Source organism: Pseudophryne corroboree, chromosome 10 (genome assembly GCF_028390025.1).
Source record: "Pseudophryne corroboree isolate aPseCor3 chromosome 10, aPseCor3.hap2, whole genome shotgun sequence".
Taxonomy (NCBI): Eukaryota; Metazoa; Chordata; class Amphibia; order Anura; family Myobatrachidae; genus Pseudophryne; species Pseudophryne corroboree.
Genome location: NC_086453.1, coordinates 258014979 through 258034970, shown reverse-complemented (window position 1 = coordinate 258034970; position 19992 = coordinate 258014979). Strand labels below are relative to the sequence as shown.

The 19992-nt window shown below is 42.0% G+C and overlaps 1 protein-coding gene across 1 annotated transcript in view; it reads left to right on the top strand.

Moving 5' to 3' along the window:
• Window positions 1–1996: 1996 nt before the first annotated feature.
• LOC134966457 (indolethylamine N-methyltransferase-like) overlaps window positions 1997–19992 on the top strand; it is a 74884-nt gene continuing 56888 nt past the window's right edge. Inside the window, exon 1 of the mRNA XM_063943212.1 lies at window positions 1997–2239. The gene's annotated coding sequence lies outside the window, so the exon portion shown is untranslated. The remainder of the gene's footprint in view (window positions 2240–19992) is intronic.

Here is a 19992-nt window from a genome sequence, read left to right as displayed (position 1 = left end):
TTCAGCGGGTGCCTGGCATCTCCCTCGGTTAGCTGTCCCGCGGGCCTGAGGTTCCCCACCCCTGCTCTAGGACGTAAGAGAAATAGGTAGTAGCATTCCCATATGGGGTTGACAGCTCCCATCCACTACACTAGTTGTTATTTCTGTGTGCACCTGATATTAAAATCTGTTTAGTATGACTTAGAATACAGTATTATACATAACAACAGCATGCTATGTGCTTCTTTTAAAGGGAGAATTATGAGGAAAAATCTAAGAAGCTCCGCAGTAAGGTGAAACAGGTCCTGAAATGTGATGCACTGAAAAGTAACCCTTATGAACCTCTTGTTCTGCCTCCTGCTGATTGTCTCCTCACCTGCCTCTGCCTTAAAACCCCCTGTAAGGATATGGATTCATATTGCAATGTTTTGAAAAATCTTAAAAACTTGCTTAAACCTGGGGGACACTTATTAGGTTTGAGTATGCTAAATGCCACCTTTTACTATGTTGGTAACAAACGGATTACTGCCTTGACCGTATCACAAAACGACCTGGAGATGGCTTTTAAAAAGACTGGTTATGAAATAAAGAAATTGGTAGTTACTCCTCGGTTAGATGTGTCAAGGATGGATATTTTTGACCCTGACAGTAAGTATTTTGTCCATCAGAAAAAAAGAAGACTGCGCTAAATAGTAAATTTGTTTAGTATAATATGAGAGATCAAATGAATATCTCTAATAAAACAATTTATTGCACAATTAATAACACTTTGTAAAAAACATTCATGTCACATTAAATTAAAAATTGCAAATTCATGCAGTGAATTGATAAATTGTTACCATCCATGTGCGTCTGCAGCAAAGGATTTACGCTGGAATAGTCCGTTCCTATTAGCACCCCTGTAGAAAATGATAAAGTCCAGTGCAATAGTTACCCAGCTTGGGTGGGAGTCCAGGGGAGGAGTGCTGTGATTTTGACCGTTAGAGGTTGATTTGCTTCAAATGTCCCTTAATGGTAAACCTTTGATAAAGCTGCCATTTGGAGTGCAGCAAAACTGGTCAGGTGCCTGTGTTACCAAGCTACAAGTGCGCTGAAGAAAGGACCCGAACCAACCCCTGGATATCACTATCCATCGCATCTTAAGAGGAGCCCAGTACAGTTTGCATTAGGAGGCTTCATACCGTATTGCATGAGGAGCCCATAATTTGCAATTTTTAATTTAATGAGACATAAATCTTTTTTACAAAGTGTTATTAATTGTGTAATAAATTGTTTTATTAGAGATATTTATTTGCTCTCTCATATTGTACTATACAAATTTACTACTAAGCGCAGTCTTCTTTTTTCTGTTGGTTCTAAATTGTGGGAGTGACTTCCCCTGTGTTTAAGACAGCTTCTTAGCAAAGCACCTCACGTCTACAGCACCTGAATATACTTAGGGATACTACTCTACAAGTATTTTGTCCATGCCTGTAAACCAAATAATGGGAAGGTGGTCATTAATCACTTTGGAAACAAGCTCCACAGTTGGAGTAAAGATGGCGCGAACACCAGGCACCTATATATAATCCAAAACCAGCGAGAATCCAACAGCATGAGGATGACGTTTTTCTTAGTTTTGGGATCCAAGTTAGGTGGGAAAACCCGAGCCAGACTCAGATCCTGACCTGGATTGCGAATTCGTGTGGGTCTGGTTCTTGGAGAATTAGACCCACTCTTCTCTAGTTAATACCAATACATTTGGATTCTTATTTTACAACAAACTTAAGAAAGCAGCTTTTGGAAGTCTCACAAGACTCTTGACATAGCATGTTTAGACAGAGCTCTGCAGTTGTTCAATCAAAAAGTATGAAACAGAAATAATAACATGTTGAACGTTCTATTCCTTTCAACATACATGACCTGATTTCACCCTACATTTTTTCCATAAAGACTAACATCTCAGGGAGATTTGCCAAAGCTTGAAGAGAAATAAAGTGGAGAGAAATAATGTACTAACCAATGAGCTTCTGTCATTTTTTAAACACAATCTGTAAAGTAACAGCTAGTAGCTGATTGGTTAGAACTTTATCTCTCTTCATTTTATCTCACTCCATGCTTTGATATATCTCCCCCACCAAGAGGCGTATTAGTGCCTTTAAATAGATCATGTAATCAAATTTGGCAAATCAGAAACAGATAGGAATCCTCAACAACAGCACAGGGAAGTCAAGAGAAATTTTGCTACTGCCTTCATACAAGAGAGACACTCATACCAGAGGTAAGATAAGACATAATTAATGCCTTTTGCTTAAACCAATATGTCTTGAACTCTTTGAAATGTAACTAAATTGGTCTAGCTGCATTTTGTGTTTCCAAAATATTTTTAAGATGCAATATCTGACAATTATAGACCTGAAAAGCAATGCATAATCTGAACACTGAATTGGTGTGAACTGGATAATTTTACTGTCTATTAGCATTTTATGAGAGCATGCAAGTATTATTTTATTGCAGTGGTTCCAAAATGTGGTCCTCGAGGCACCCCAACAGTCCAGGTTTTAAGGATATCCATGCTCAAGATATACAACCCCCGTATATTAATATACCCCGCCGCACAAACACAACACCTAAGAAACAATACTACATCCCTCAACCCACCTCCCCCCCCAAAAAAAAAAAAAAAATAAGTATACATCCATCTATTATATACATTATTACACCTTCCAACCTACCTCCCCTACCAGATAATGTAAGTATATATCCCCACAGATACAGGTACATTACACCCCTCAACCCTCACGTCCCAGATAATATACATTTAAACCCCTCATTAATTGCTATACCATCTAACACCTCATCCCCCCCAGATACATTACACCCTTTAACCTAAATTACCCCCCAAGTAATTTAAGTATACACCCTCCACTTCACCAACATAACATAAATAAGTAAACTACCTTTCTTAGGTACTTACCTCTGTTTGCAGCATTGTAGGAGGCTCTGTGTTCACTTACACATTTGCTGCTGCAGCATCCAGGACTCAGGAAGAAGTCAGCACAGGCAGGGCAGAGCAGGAGTGCGGGTACTCGGGAATGGGATAAGGAGATGGGACCTCACACTCTGCCTGCAGTGGAAAACAAGCTGTGTAGAGTAGGAGAGAGGAAGGGGGGACTCGGGTCCTAAAAGCACCCCAACAGTCAGGTTTTATTGCTATCCATGCTTAGGCATAGGTGATATACATATTTAGTACCTTAGCCAGTTTGATTATACCTTCTGTGCACAAGCAGGGATATCCCTAAAACCTGGACTGTTGGGGTGCCTTGAGGACCACATTTGTTAACCACTGCAGTATACTATGAATGAAAGCAATTTTTCTCTTCTATTAGAAAAGTGACAGCACTGATCTACATGGCAACTTGATACCAAAGTATACAGTAGCTTCCATAGTCTGGACAGGTCTTTAATCATTTGTTTCATTAATGTTTTGAATGATTTCATAGCTTTCTGCTTGTTTTCAATACTAGTGACTGTATAAGAATTACATTTAATATCACAAACATTGTGCCTGTACTGCTGACTACCAGGAGACAGTATGTACTGTTTTGTTACTTTGTGATAGTATGGTTGGTTCATAGTTTTAGAATAACTCAGTATGGGTCATTAATGAAATACAAAAGTGCTAAACTGAAGCACAAATCTTCTTCTGTGTCATCATGCAGCTACTTGTTACAGGTAAGAACATAGATCATCAGGGCAGTAGCCCATGGTTAATATTCAGTAGTCTACTGTAGATGCAAAAAAGGATTTTAGGCTTTCACTGAACTAGCAAACTACATTACACTTTGCAGGGCAGTGTTTTCATTAAATTAAGACATACTGTAGGACTAGGTTTGATGAGAGTGGGCAAAGTGAATTAAAGTCATTCCTGCCCTTCCCCACAAAGAGACCTAAATGCTGTTACTGGTCAGAAATGCTGTAAATGTAACCTTACCTATTCAATTTAAAGTTAAAATGATCAAGATAGGTTGACCATTGTAGCAATGTGTTCCATCTTGCCCCATTGCCATACGTACATGTAGGTTATGGCGCCCAGAGCACGTGCATACTCAACCCATACTTTGCTCAAAAATATTAAATGTCATTGATTCAAAGCCATCTACATTACAGTTTGTTGTCTGGCTGGTCTGCTGCACCTCTGTTGCTTCTCCGGAGTAGGTCAAGGGAGTGGAATCCTTTCAAGTGGAAGATCTGAATTACTCTAAAATACAAAATGGCTATGTAATTGAAATTTTGGTATTTTAAGGTTTCTTACACTTTAAAAAAAACCTGTCACAAGTGTGACCTTATTGTAAATGTCCTTTTGAATAGTAGGGGTAAGATGAATATTGTAAAAACTGTGTAATTATTTGTATATATGTGTGTAATAATTACATGAGGGCCAACTCAAATGCCTAGAAGAATAAGCTTATAGGTATCTGAAGTAATTAGAGGGTTTTGCTGACTGCTTACTGCAGGGATACTGGGCTGTGCCTCAATATATCATGCACGAGACTGTAACTGCACAAGACTGTAACTGATGAGAGGAGCCGCGCGCCGTGAGTGGGAATTATCTGTAGGCACGAGGGCTCCCCACTGACTATAAAAGGGGGAGATTCAGCATTGATCAGGGTGATGTGTGTGAGCTGCTGAGGGGTCTACTTCTCTCTCTCCTCTGCGCTGCACAGAAAGAGCTATGCTGTGAACATTGCGGTGTCAGAGGGAGAGGAAGAGCCTTACCTCTGAGACAAGTCACTGAAGAGCGGAGCGGTAGACGCATTGAATACAGATACTTTCAGTATAGACTGTAAATCCTCAAACTAAGGAGACTAAAAGTGAGGGAGTAGTGACACCTAGTGGGGACTATAAGAACTCCCTGTGAGAGCTTTGCATAGGGCTTGGATACTGTTAATAGTAAAGGATACAATTGCTCTGCAAGGAAAGGAGCTCTTGGATACAAATAGTTACCAATAGTAACTATTCTACTGTTATTTGATGGCATCTGTATTAATCTTCATTCTCAAAGGATTTCTACTTATTTAAAAAGAATATATATATATATATTCATTAGTAAAACACCGTTCAAGTTAGGAGAGGATTCATTAGCTATATATATGCATATATATACATAACGACTTCCTATATTAACTGCAGTTTAAAACTGGATAAGACTACGGGAATAGGGGGATTGTTAGGGAATGAGGGTTTAATGAATTCTTTATATTATATGGTATATTGTACTAAATCTGAAGTGTCATAAACTAACGTTGACAAGAAAATTTATATTGTATGAGTATATAGTAACTAAGTAGAAACTAGTAAATATGCTTATTTAAAGTCTAATGTGGACTGTGTATGATACTTACCCATATGCTATGCGTATATTGACTAAATTCAAAGGGTAATGAAAATACTGATTCTTCCTGCAAGGGAAAAATAAGTAAGGGTTTAGCGTTATCCCAAACTGAGCCCTTTTTCTATAAATAACAAAACATAGAATAAAAGTTTGGGTGGAGGCACTCTAATAACTATTTATAAAAGTTGCTCTATCGCCAGATATAGGGTTACATCTGGAGGCACTGCTGAGACGGGCGACAACTATACTCTCCTGTTTGACTGCCATGGAAGTTATAAGTGAAAAAAGATATATATACATGGTGTACAGACCACGGTGTGAATGTTAGGAGTAGTGTAGGTTTAGTGGGAAATTTTACCAACATATCTGATGAAGAAGTGATTAAAGAAGTAAATAAATTGTGTGGGATAAAATCACCAGTTATAATAGATAAGTGGAAAAGAGCTTTAGGGGAAACTTGTGTGGTTTTAATAAATAATCAAAATTATTTAGATGCTTCTTTGATCCCTGTTAATATTTTAGTAAAAAGTGTACCGGGGAGAAGATGGATTATCATATGGCCTAGTCAAGCAATTGTGGGGGAGGAGGAAGCCCCGGAAGCTCCTGAGTATGGAGTAGAGGGATATCAATGGAGTCATCAGAGTATGGGTGACTCTTCACAATCAAATTTACCTAATAATGAACCTATAGAACCGCAAATAGAAGCAGTCATGGATAAAGTAGTAAGTCACTTTGAGAGATGGCATTACGAGGGTCGTTATAGTAGATTAAGAGTTTTTTTCAGGGATACTTCCTGTGCTCACTGGGGAAGAAAGTTATGAGGTTTGGATAGAAGCAGCGGTACAGCATTCAGAGGAGTGGAGGTGCCCTGAGCATATAAAAAAACAAAGGATTGTTGAGAGTCTCCGAGGTCCAGCTATGGGGATTATACATGCCACATGTAGAATCAATTCACACGCCACATTGAAAGATTATTTCACTGCTTTAGATTATTCTTTTGGGACAATAGAAGTAGGAGATACAGTGGGGATTGTACGTTTGGGCACCCCAGGCAAAAATTCATTTTAATGTTCAAAAAGAAGCCAAGGAAAGATGGAAAAAATCTCCAAAAGGCATCAAATTACAGATTAGACATTCTTATAACATGTCAAAAGAAGTTTGATTTTATTTCCATCATTTACACTTTCAAAAGAACAGAAAACAAAAAATGGCATCTGCAAAAGTTTGGGCACCCTGCAGAGTTAATACCTTGTACTGCCCCCTTTGGACAGCTGAGACTTGGCAGTGTCATGGATTGTTCTCAATCATCGTCTGGAAAGACCAGGTGATGTCAATCTCAAAGGTTTTAAAAGCCCAGACTCATGTGACCTTGCTCCACCAATCAGCACCATGGGTTCCTCTAAGCAGTTGTGTAGAACATGGAAACTGAGAATAGTTGACGCTCACAAAGCAGGAGAAGGCTGTAAGAAGATAGCAAAGTGTTATCAGATGCCCATATCCTCTGTTCGGAATGTAATTAAGAAATGGAAGTCATCAGGAACAGTGGAAGTTAAAGCAAGATCTGGAAGACCAATAAAAATATCAGACAGAACAGCTCGCAGGATTGTGAGAAAAGCAAGTTAAAATCCACGTTTGACTGCACGATCCCTCCAGGAAGATCTGGCAGACACTGGAGTTGTGGTACACTATTCCACTATAAAGAGATACTTGTACAAATATGGTCTTCATGGAAGAGTCATCAGAAGAAAACCTCTTCGACATCATCACCACAAAAATCAGCGTTTGAAGTTTGCAAATGAACATATAGACAAGCCTGATGCATTTTGGAATAAAGTTCTGTGGACCGACGAGGTTAAAATCAAACTTTTTTGCCGGAATGAGCAAAGGTACGTTTGGAGAAGGAAGGGCACAGAATTTAATGAAAATAACCTCTGTCCAACTGTTAAGCATGGGGGTGGATCAATCATGCTTTGGGGTTGTATTGCAGCTAGTGGCACAGGGAACATTTCACAAGTAGAAGGAAAAATGGATTCAATAAGATTCCAGCAAATTTTGGATGCTAACTTGATGCCATCTGTGAAAAAGCTGAAGTTAAAAAGAGGCTGGCTTTTACAAATGGATAATGATCCTAAACACATCTCAAAATCCACGGTGGATTACATCAAGAGGCTTAAACTGAAGGTTTTGCCATGGCCTTCACAATCTCCTGACCTCAACATAATTGAAAATCTATGGATAGACCTTAAAAGAGCAGTGTGTCACAGACAGCCCAGGAATCCCAAAGAACTGGAAGACTTTTGTAAGGAAGAATGGGCGAAGATACCTCAAATAAGAATTGAAAGACTCTTGGCTGGCTACAAAAAGCGTTTACAAGCTGTGATACTTGCCAAAGGGGGCAGTACAAGGTATTAACTCTGCAGGGTGGCCAAACTTTTGAAGATGCCAATTTTTGTTTTCTGTTCTTTTGAAAGTGTAAATGATGGAAATAAAATCAAACTTTTTTTTACATGTTATAAGAATGTCTAATCTGTAATTTGATGCCTTTTGGAGATTTTTCCATCTTTCCTTGGCTTCTTTTTGCACATTAAAATGAATTTTTGCCTGGGGTGCCCAAACTTTCAATCCCCACTGTATATTATCCCGACTCCATCGTACTTTCTAAGAACCTAATGAGACACTTACAGACTACATTTACTGCCGTGATAAAATCCTTTATAAACTTTTAGACAAAGGAGGGATTGAACAGAGAGAAATTGATGAGACATATGAAGCATGTTTTAAGAGGAGCTTTAACTAGTAATCCAGTAGCTCAAAGACTGAGGTGCAGTGTGCCCAGAACCCCTCCTCCAACGCTGAGTGAATTAATCAAAGAAGTAAAATTAGAAGAAGTTCAGATAGAGAACAGAGAGAAAAGTTTGAAAAGAGTAAAAGTTGTATCACCCTCTACTGATGTTTCACCAAACAGTGACAAATTATATAAATTGTTAGAAGAACAAAATAGGATATTAGATCAACTCATTACTTTACAGAGTAGTAGATCAGTTACAATGCCCATGGGAAGGGCTAGAGGATATGCCAAGAGACAAGATAATAGGGACAATATCACCTGTTACTGATGTGGACAACTCCGACATCGATCTTTTGAGTGTCTTCAAAGTGAACCTAATAGAAGGAACAATCAGGTCCGTACAGACAGTAATATAGAACAGCCGGAAAACACCAGAGGGATGCCGATGAACCCCGAATCGACTCCCGACCTATCATAGTGTGTGCAATGGGGAGTGCCCAGTGGTCTGATCCCATTCCAGAAGGGATGATGGGAAAGGCTCCAAGGGTACAGGCATTAATAAATGGGAAAGCATGCATGGTTCTGTTAGACAGTGGTTCCCAAATGTCGATTATATTTGAGAGTTGGTATCGACAACATCTGTTTAATGTACCTATATTGCCATTTGATGGCTTAGCAATCTGGGGATTAAGTGACCAAAAATATCCCTATTTAGGATACATCACCCAACTGAGTTTTCTCAGTCCCCCTATGGGTATAAAGAACCTTTACTGTTAATTGCTTTAGTATGTCCGTATTCTCCGGGAGATCAAGGAAATGTGTCTGTCATTGTGGGAACAAATTCCAATCTCTTTAAAACTTTATCTGATTGGTGCTTAACCCAAGATAATCTGATTACATCGACATATAACAGTGCGCTTCAGTCATCCCAAGATATATTGAGTAGGGGAAATAGCAGCATATATATGTGTAATATAGAACAAGCACCCCTGAGGGTAACAGAAGCATTCCGATCTAAACTTATGGACTGCTTCCATGGTAGTGATATTAACTCTAGTGACAAAGAAAAATTGTTGGGTGAACTTCATTTTAGGAAACCGGTATTTTCTGTGGAAGAGTGGGATTTATGTACTGCAGTGGGAGTTGAGCATCAAATTAAATTAACTGATGCTACCCATTTCAGGGAGAGGTCACGTAGGTTAGCCCCTGCAGATTTTGACGATGTGAGGCAGCATTTGAAAACTTTGCTCGAGAACCATGTCATAGCCAATTCTGAGAGCCTTTACACATCACCTATTGTAGTTGCCCGAAAGAAAAATAGTGATATTAGATTTTGTATTGATTATCGTACTTTAAACAACCGTACCATTACAGATCAATACACTGTGCACAAAGTAGAAGAGGCTTTAGATTGTTTATAAGGTAGTCAATGGTTCTCGGTTTTAGATATGAGGTGCGGATACTATCAGATCCCCATGAAACCAAGACAGATCCAAGATTGCCTTTATCTGTCCTATAGGGTTTTTCAAATTTCTTAAGATGCCCCAGGGAGTGAAAGGTGCACCAGCAACATTTCAGAGAACTATGGAACCAACCATCGGGGATATGTGTTACTGAGAGGTATTAGTTTATTTAGACCATATTATTGTTTTTGGAAGAACACTCACAGAACATAATGCTAGATTGATCAAAGTACTGGATAGGCTACAACAAAAAGGATTAAAGTTATCCATTGACAAATGTAAACTCTGTCAAAAGACTGTTAGATATCTTGGTCACATAGTCAGTCGAGAAGGTGTGTTTACAGACCCGGATAAAGTGGCCGCAGTACAGCATTGGCCTTGTCCCACTAAGTTAAAAGACTTACGTTCTTTTCTGGGGTTTTGTGGCTACTATCGCCGTTTTGTGTCAAATTACTCAAAGATTGCCCGTCCCTTGACTGAGTTGACCAAAGGATATCCACCATATAACAAGGGCCATCAGGAAAAGTATCCTAAGCATTGCAAGGAGTATTTCAAACCTCAGGAGGAGTTCAGTGAATGTTGGACAACCACCTGTGAGGAAGCTTTTCGAAGATTAAAGTACTGTTTAACTCATACCCCAGTATTATCCTATGCAAATCCTGAATTGCCATACAAGTTATATATTGACGCTTCCTTTGAAGGATTAGGGGGAGTATTGTATCAATGGCAAGATCAACAATTGCAACCTGTAGCATATGTTAGTAGACAGAGCCGGCCCTAACCAATATGATGCCCTAGGCAAGATTTTGGCTGGTGCCCCTAGCACCGCCGCTAGTTCTGCACGAGATGCCTTGCATGAGTCAGCTGGCAGCACTGCTAACGTCGGGCACCTTTTGTTTATGAAAATGCATATTATTTGCTTTACTACATGGCTAGGATGCACAAGCAGCTTCTGCTGATTAAAATGATATGCAGCATGCCTATATTCTGTGTGCGACTGCAGCTGTATCTGCATACGAAATGCTACATTACAGTAATTTCCAGGAATACACGCAACGTAGCAATTTGTATGCAGATACAGCCGCAGTCACACACAGAATATAGGCATGCCGCATATCATTTTAATTAGCAGAAGCTGCTGGTGCCCCTAAGCATACCAAATGCCCTAGGCATTTGCCTAGTTTGCCTATGCCTAAGGCCGGCTCTGTTAGTAGAGGACTATCTTCCAGTTGAAGACGATATGCAGTACACAAACTGGAATTTTTAGCATTAAAATGGACTGTAGTTGAAAAATTCCATGATTATCTTTACGGAGTAAGTTTTATTGTGCAAACGGACAATAACCCCCTCACTTACATCAACTCAACTGCCAAATTAGACGCCACTGGACATCGATGGTTGGCTGCCTTATCAAATTACCATTTTACTCTGAAGTATAAACCGGGAATACACAACACCGATGCTGATGCTCTATCCAGATTACCAGATATTTGCAATAGTAGTAGCTTTGCAATAGTAGTAGCAATGATGAATGGATCGAAGTTGCAGCTCCAGCAGTTCAAATTTTATGTCATCAAATAACCGGTTTATATAATACTCCACAAGACAGGATAAGTTCTTTGGGAGCCTCTGATACTGCACTACCCATAATGTATTGTTGGGTCTCAAGAGCTGAGCTTGGGGAACTGGAAATATTGTCAACTGACCAAATAAGAAATGATCAGAGTGAAGACACAGATCTCAAAATAGTAATGGATCATTTAAGTCATGATCGTCCCATCATGAATGCTAGAGTTTTATCCCGGAAAGCTAAAGTGTTGCTACAACAGCGAAATAAGTTACTTTTAAAAAAAGGGGTCCTTTATAGGATAACCAGGAAGCTCTCGGGGGAAGTTAAATATCAACTTGTTGTACCGTTTAAGTATGTATCCATGGTCCTGAGATCCTTACATGACCAACATGGGCATTTAGGATATGAGAAAACTCAACAATTAATTTCCGAAAGAGTGAATTGGCCTCTTATGAATAAGGACATTGGGGAATATTGTAAAAATTGTAGAAATTGTATCCTTCGAAAGTCCTTGCCCACCCATGAGGCTCCATTAATTAATATAGACAGTTCAGGACCCATGGAATTGGTCTGTATTGATTTTCTTTCTTTAGAGGGCCCAAATGGTAAAGAAAGTAATATATTAATAGTTACCGATCATTTCACTAGGTATGCGCAGGCATATGTAACCCCTGATCAAAGAGCACTGACAGTGGCTAAAATGTTGTGGGATAAGTTTTTTGTACATTATGGGCTGCCTGCCCAAATTCACTCCGACCAGGGAAGAGACTTCGAGAGCAAATTGATCTGAGAACTGTGTATTTGCTGTGGCATTAAGAAGTCTAGGACCTCTCCATATCACCCTCAGGGTGAGCCACAACCTGAAAGATTTAATAGAACATTACTCAATATGCTTGAAACCCTGTCAGTGAAAGATAAGATGCAATGGAAACGACATATATGTCAGTTGGTTCATGCTTACAATTGTACCATCAATGATGACACTGGGTACTCCCCTTATGTTCTTATGTTCGGGAGGGAAGCACGATTGCCCATTGATGTTTGCCTTGGAACTAATATGGGCAATCAAAGCCCTCCCACGCACACACAGTATGTCAAGAAACTTAGGAAAGAATTGCGTGAAGCTTATGATATTGCTCATAATATGTCCAAGAAACAGGGAGAAAAGAATAAACAACTTTATGATAAGAAGGTCAAAGAACAAATATTGTTACCTGGAGACAGAGTTTTACTTAAGTGACTAGGATTTCCAAAACATCAAAAACTTGCAAATAGATGGCGTGAGAATCCATATCGAATAATCAATAAATTACCAGATATTCCTGTATATCGACTGACTACTGAAAATGGAGAAGGACCTATACTTAACTATCACAAACACCCTCTGTTGCCTATTAGACTAGAGATTTATTTCCCTGATATGACCTTAGGGGGAGATATCACTAATAAATCGTGAAAAATGTAGATTAATACCCTCTAAAGACCCCACTCATCCCAGAGAGGACAATGCTTTGGAAGATTTATCAACTGGGGATAGGGGATATTTTTATGGCTATGATATTCCAAATGTTGACACTACTTTACGAGAAAGTCAGTTGTGCACATCAGAAAAGGAATCCACTCCTGTAGCGAGAGACCGAGCTGAAGGCGAGAATTGTGGGAAGGACTCTTGTGATAGTGTTCTGAGGGTTTAGCCAGAGAATGATTCATATGAGCTTTCTTCTATAAATTTTGATACTGAGTCCTCAGTAGTTGGGGGAGAGAACGGTAATGTAAGACCTCAAAGACTACGCAGGCCACCGCGAATTCTTACGTATGACAGGTTAGGAAATCTCACAATGGAGCCTCTCATAATTCAATCTAGCGTAGTAAAAAGATGGCCATACTTTGGTTATATGGAAAATTATGTTGGGGTTAATTAAGAAATGTCTATCTCCCATAGAATTGTGATATATTGAAAAAATAGGTACCTGTGGTGATCTGTGTGATGGGAACTCTTGCTTATCTTACAGATCACCAGGGAGAGAATGTGACCTTATGGTAAATGTCCTTTGAATAGTAGGGGTAAGATGAATATTGTAAAAACTGTGTAATTATTTGTATATATGTGTGTAATGAATTACATGAGGGCCAGCTCAAATGCCTAGAAAAATAAGCTTATAGGTATCTGAAGTAATTAGAGGGTTTTGCTGAGTGCTTACTGCAGGGATACTGGGCTGTGCCTCAATATATCATGCACGAGACTGTAACTGCACAAGACTGTAACTGATGAGAGGAGCCGCGCGCCGTGAGTGGGAATTATCTGTAGGCACGAGGGCTCCCTACTGACTATAAAAGGGGGAGATTCAGTGTTGATCAGGGTGATGTGTGTGTGAGCTGCTGAGGGGTCTTCTTCTCTTTCTCTCCTCTGCGCTGCACAGAAAGAGCTGTGCTGTGAACATTGCGGCGTCAGAGGGAGAGGAAGAGACTTACCTCTGAGACGGGTCACTGAAGAGCGGAGTGGCAGACGCAGGAGGTCTCCGGAGTGAAGGAGAGCATCTGAGAGGAAGTGCTCCGGAGGTGCGACTATAGGAGGAAGCGGTGCCGGCCCGGGAGTGAGTGTCTGTGGCCGCATCCCGGAGGAGGAGGGCCGGAGGAGCGGTTACCAGAGAAGGCGGCGCCGGCACCCTAGAGCTTGGCTGAGGAGGACTCCAAGAGGAGGAGAATTTGAGGCGCGACTGCTTGAAGAGGAGGCGCCGGCACTGAAGAGATTGGCCGGGGGAGTGTCCAGAGGAGGGGCAGCCGGAGACAGCGTTAGATCCAGCTGAAATGCAGCCATACTGACAGGGGGTCTCATTGCCAAGTTAAGCAAGCAATACTCAGGAGGACACATGGCTCCGATCATAACCAGTGGCGGAAGTTCCGGAGGCAACGGAGTCGGTCGCCGCCGGGCTCTAGCTCTGAAGAGGGCACCTGGCCCGGCCCCGACCGTCTCCATTGCCTCTGCTGAGCTCCAGCCTCCGTGTGCAGAGGGAGAGCGCTCCGATCAGCGCTGCCGTGTATAGCAGCGCGGCGCAAGCCATACTTTCAGCAGGGGCAGTGTGATAGCCAGGCAGCGGCCTATCATCAGTCATATTAAAAAGCATTGCACACCAGGCCATGTCATCACATAAGCAAGCAGTTTATTCACAGTTCAGACAGGGTTATCACGACAGTAACATTTAACTCCTTGTTCTCCTCTCAAGCGCAATATTCATATGGGTTACATCAAGTTACATCTCCTTTCATTTGCTTCACGGGCAATAACAGCATTTACAGTGATGTGACATCATTACAGTACAGTACATACCAGCGCAGTCTCTGGGAATCAGTAGTGCGGCTTTCGCAAACTGAAATTCATTTTAGTGTGCTCTCCCCCATTCGCTAGGGGCTCCATCTAAACGGGATCTCATGTACACGTTACTGGGGGCCTTCCGCCAAACGTGGTTCCTACCACTCACCCAGCTCGTCCTATCCCGCAGACTCACACCTCCCGTCCTGCTTCTTGGGTACCCCTGAAGGTCCTTTGTTCCTGGTTCCTTCCACTGTACTCTGCATACTGTGGCTCTCACACTGCACTCTCCATCTCTCACTGAAGCTGCTGGCTCTCCCTCTCTTCATAGCAACACCCACACGCTGCTCTTCTTTCCATCATGCCAGGGACTGTGGAGTGCCATTCTTGTTCCACAGTCCCCAGCCTGCGTTTCTCCTGGACACTTAGCCTGTGCCTTCCATCCTCAGTCCTCAGCTCACACTGCACTGTCCTGTGCTTTGTTCCTTTTCCTAAAATCCCCCTGCACTTCCTGTCCTAACCCCCTACATGTGGCAGGGTCTGCTAGAACTGGTTTGGGGCCATAAAACTCCCCCACTCACTGATAAGAATTAAAAGGCTTTTGGAACTTTCCAATATCTCTTGTCTACTAACATTCCAGTATGCCACAGCAGGAGGGGTTTGCCGGCAGTGTGTCAGGCAATGCTCCCGCCTCCTCACAGCCCTGCTCACTCGTCTCACGTCAGCTCTCTCCCCACCCCCGGCTCAGAGGGTCAGCTTGAAGACGGGAATGGTGAGCTGCTGCCAGAAGATGCCTCTTCTATTGGTGAGGAGCAGCAGCGGTGGCTGTAGTGTTAGGGACATGTGCTGTGTGTGTATATATACATAGGGTTGTGTGTGTGTATCCTATATGGAGCTGTGTGTGTGTGTACAGTATTATATACAGGGGCTGTATGTGTGTCTATATGGGACTGTGTGTGTATATACATGGGGTTATGTGTGTCCTATATGGAGCTTTGTGTGTGTGTATATACAGGAGGCTGTATGTGTATGTATACATGGGGTTGTGTGTGTGTCTATATGGGGCTTTGTGTGTATATATGGGGCTTTGTGTGTGTATATACAGTATTTGGGGCTGTGTGTGTGTCTATATGGGTCTGTGTGTGTATATACATGGGGTAGTGTATGTGTATATATGGGGCTTTGGGGGGGGGTGTATGTGTATATGTATGTATATATATATATATATATGGGTCTGTGTGTGTTTGTGTGTGTATATAGATAGATAGATAGATAGATAGATAGATAGATAGATAGATAGATAGATGGGTCTGTGTGTGTATGCGTGTGTGTATATGTATGTGTATATATATATATATATATATATATATATATATATACGTACGTATGGGACTGTTGTGTGTGTGTGTGTGTGTGTGTGTGTGTATATATATGGGGCTGTGTGGATAGACTCTATCTATATACTGTATATAGGGCTGTGTGTTTATACTATGGTGCATTGTGCTATGTTCATGCGCGTATTTGGGCAGTGTGCATATATGGGGCTGTGTGTGCGTATGTATGTATATGGGGCTATGTGTGTGCGTTTGTATGTATATGGGGCTGTGTGTGTGTATATGTGGCTCTCTGCATATGTGGCTGTCTTTGTATGCGGCTTTGCATGTGTATATGTGTCTCTTTGTGTGCACATATGAGGCTGTGTGAGTGGGGGGGGGGGCACACCATTGTCTAATTCGCCTACGGGCGTCTGGTTTAAACTTACGACCCTGATCATAACCCACACATCTCATAGTCCACTTAATAGGTCACCAGCCTCCTAGCTGAGTACGAGAGCGGGGGAGAGCTGTGACCTTGGAGCGAGTGAAGGGAGCCAGCAGCAGTTATCAACAGCCTCCTAGCTAATTGCTAATTGCTAGAGCGGGGGAGAGCTGAGTGATATAGAAGAGGAGCAGCTAGAAAAGGAGCCAATAGTATTTGATCCAATCGGTGAGCAGAGGGGCGGAGCCAATCTTGAACTTTGCTGGTCACTAGCTGGAGCAGTGGCTGAAGACGTCTAAGGTCTGTTACTAAAACCTGCACTGCATCCACACCATTACGGTAGACTCAACACGCAATAGCCCAGTGGTGTATTAAGGACATACTGACTCTTTTAGTTAATCCATCAAGTGCCTAAATATATATAGCAATTTATGAGTAACAGACTATGGACAGGGACTTCTACGGGAGCGGTTTACTGAGTGAACACATTGGGGTAAATTTACTAACATTCGTAATTTTCGGAAAAAGGTCAAAGTTCAATCACGAATGACATCGAAAGTGTAAAACTGCAACTTTTTGAATTGAATACGACTAATTTACTAAGCTGTCGTATTCGGGTTTTTCTTTTGTTCCGATGTCGATGTCATTCGTGTTTTTTTTTGTATTTTTACGGCAGTGATTAGCAAAACACTGCCGACTTTTTAAAAATGAATCTCGGCCGGATCTGTGTGATCCGTGCTGGGGTTCATTTTTTTTTATTTTTTTAAATTAAACAATGTAAAATTTAAAAAAAAATTGCGTGGGGTCCCCCCTCCTAAGCATAACCAGCCTCGGGCTCTTTGAGCCGATCCTGGTTGCAGTAATATGGGGGGAAAAATGACAGGGGTTCCCCCATATTTAAGCAACCAGCATCGGGCTCTGCGCCTGGTCCTGGTTCCAAAAATACGGGGGACAAAAAGAGTAGTGGTCCCCCGTATTTTTAAAACCAGCACCGGGCTCCACTAGCTGGACAGATAATGCCACAGCCGGGGGTCACTTTTATATAGTGCCCTGCGGCCGTGGCATCAAAAATCCAACTAGTCACCCCTGGCCGGGGTACCCTGGGGGAGTGGGGACCCCTTCAATCAAGGGGTCCCCCCCCAGCCACCCAAGGGCTAGGGGTGAAGCCCGAGGCTGTCCCCCCCCATCCAATGGGCTGCGGATGGGGGGGGCTGATAGCCTTTGTTGTAAATGAAAAGATATTGTTTTTAGTAGCAGTACTACAAGTCCCAGCAAGCCTCCCCCGCATTCTGGTACTTGGAGAACCACAAGTACCAGCATGCGGCGGAAAAACGGGCCCGCTGGTACCTGTAGTACTATTACTAAAAAAATACCCAAATAAACACAAGACACACACACCTTGAAAGTAAAGATTTATTACATACATGCACACAAACATACATACATACTTACCTTATGTTCACACGCAGGTCGGTCCTCTTGTCCAGTAGAATCCATGGGGTACCTGTAGAAAAAATTATACTCACAAAATCCAGTGTAGATCGGTCCTCTTCAAATCCATTTGTAATCCAGGTACTTGATTAAAATAAAAAAACGGACACACGAGCCACGAACTGAAAGGGGCCCCATGTTTTCACATGGGACTCCTTTCCCCGAATGCCAGAAACCCACTCTGACTTCTGTCTAAGTGGGTTTCCTCAGCCAATCAGGGAGCGCCACGTTGTAGCACTCTCCTGATCGGCTGTGTGCTCCTGTACTGAGTGACAGGCGGCACACGGCAGTGTTACAATGTAGCGCCTATGCGCTCCATTGTAACCAATGGTGGGAACTTTCTGCTCAGCGGTGACGTCACTTTAGGTCAACCGCAGGGCAGAAAGTTCCCACCATTGGTTACAATGGAGCGCATAGGCGCTACATTGTAACACTGCCGTGTGCCGCCTGTCACTCAGTACAGGAGCACACAGCCGATCAGGAGAGTGCTACAACGTGGCGCTCCCTGATTGGCTGAAGAAACCCACTTAGACAGAAGTCAGAGTGGGTTTCTGGCATTCGGGGAAAGGAGTCCCATGTGAAAACATGGGGCCCCTTTCAGTTCGTGGCTCGTGTGTCCGTTTTTTTATTTTAATCAAGTACCTGGATTACAAATGGATTTGAAGAGGACCGATCTACACTGGATTTTGTGAGTATAATTTTTTCTACAGGTACCCCATGGATTCTACTGGAGAAGAGGACCGACCTGCGTGTGAACATAAGGTAAGTATGTATGTATGTTTGTGTGCATGTATGTAATAAATCTTTACTTTCAAGGTGTGTGTGTCTTGTGTTTATTTGGGTATTTTTTTAGTAATAGTACTACAGGTACCAGCGGGCCCGTTTTTCCGCCGCATGCTGGTACTTGTGGTTCTCCAAGTACTAGCATGCGGGGGAGGCTTGCTGGGACTTGTAGTACTGCTACTAAAAACAATATCTTTTCATTTACAACAAAGGCTATCAGCCCCCCCATCCGCAGCCCATTGGATGGGGGGGGGACAGCCTCGGGCTTCACCCCTGGCCCTTGGGTGGCTGGGGGGGGGGACCCCTTGATTGAAGGGGTCCCCACTCCCCCAGGGTACCCCGGCCAGGGGTGACTAGTTGGATTTTTGATGCCACGGCCGCAGGGCACTATATAAAAGTGACCCCCGGCTGTGGCATTATCTGTCCAGCTAGTGGAGCCCGGTGCTGGTTTTAAAAATACGGGGGACCCCTACTCTTTTTGTCCCCCGTATTTTTGGAACCAGGACCAGGCGCAGATCCCGATGCTGGTTGCTTAAATATGGGGGAACCCCTGTCATTTTCCCCCCCATATTTCTGCAACCAGGATCGGCTCAAAGAGCCCGAGGCTGGTTATGCTTAGGAGGGGGGACCCCACGCAATTTTTTTTTTGGAAAAAAACCACTTTCCCACCCCTTCCCACTGATAGACATGCACGGATCTCATGGATCCCTGCATGCCTATGCAATCACGAATATAAAAAGCAGGTCTGCTTTTTTTTAGCACTTTTTTGCGATTTGTAATTTTTCACGGCAGTGTTTTCCTCTTTGGAGATTTGCACTTTTTAGTAAATGACCGAGTTCTACTAATTTGCTGGTGTATTTTGACCGATGGTGTATTCATTCGTATTTTTTTACAACTACTTCCAAAAAAATATGAATGCCCTCATCTCTGCCGTGATTTGAGTTTAGTAAATTACCGAGATGACACTTTGAAGAAAAAACGTCATCTCGGTCAAAATCGGGACCTTAGTAAATTTACCCCTTTGACTTTCTCATGTTCACAAATACTTACCAGAGGGAAAAGGCAGGTGCTTTTAGACTTTATGATGGAAAGTGACCTACAGTATAACATAAATGAACAGAAACATAAAGGATTACTATTTGTAGAAGCTAAACACAGCTTTACAGGAAAGCTAGTATGTTCATCGAATACAGATACTTTCAGTATAGACTGTAAATCCTCAAACTAAGGAGACTAAAAGTGAGGGAGCAGTGACACCTAGTGGGGACTATAAGAACTCCCTGTGAGAGCTTTGCATAGGGCTTGGATACAGTTAATAGTAAAGTATACAATTGTTCTGCAAGGAAAGGAGCTCTTGGATACAAATAGATAGTTACCAAATAGTAACTATTCAACTGTTATTTGATGGCATCTGTATTAATCTTCATTCTCAAAGGATTTCTACTTATTAAAAAAAAAATATATATATATATATAT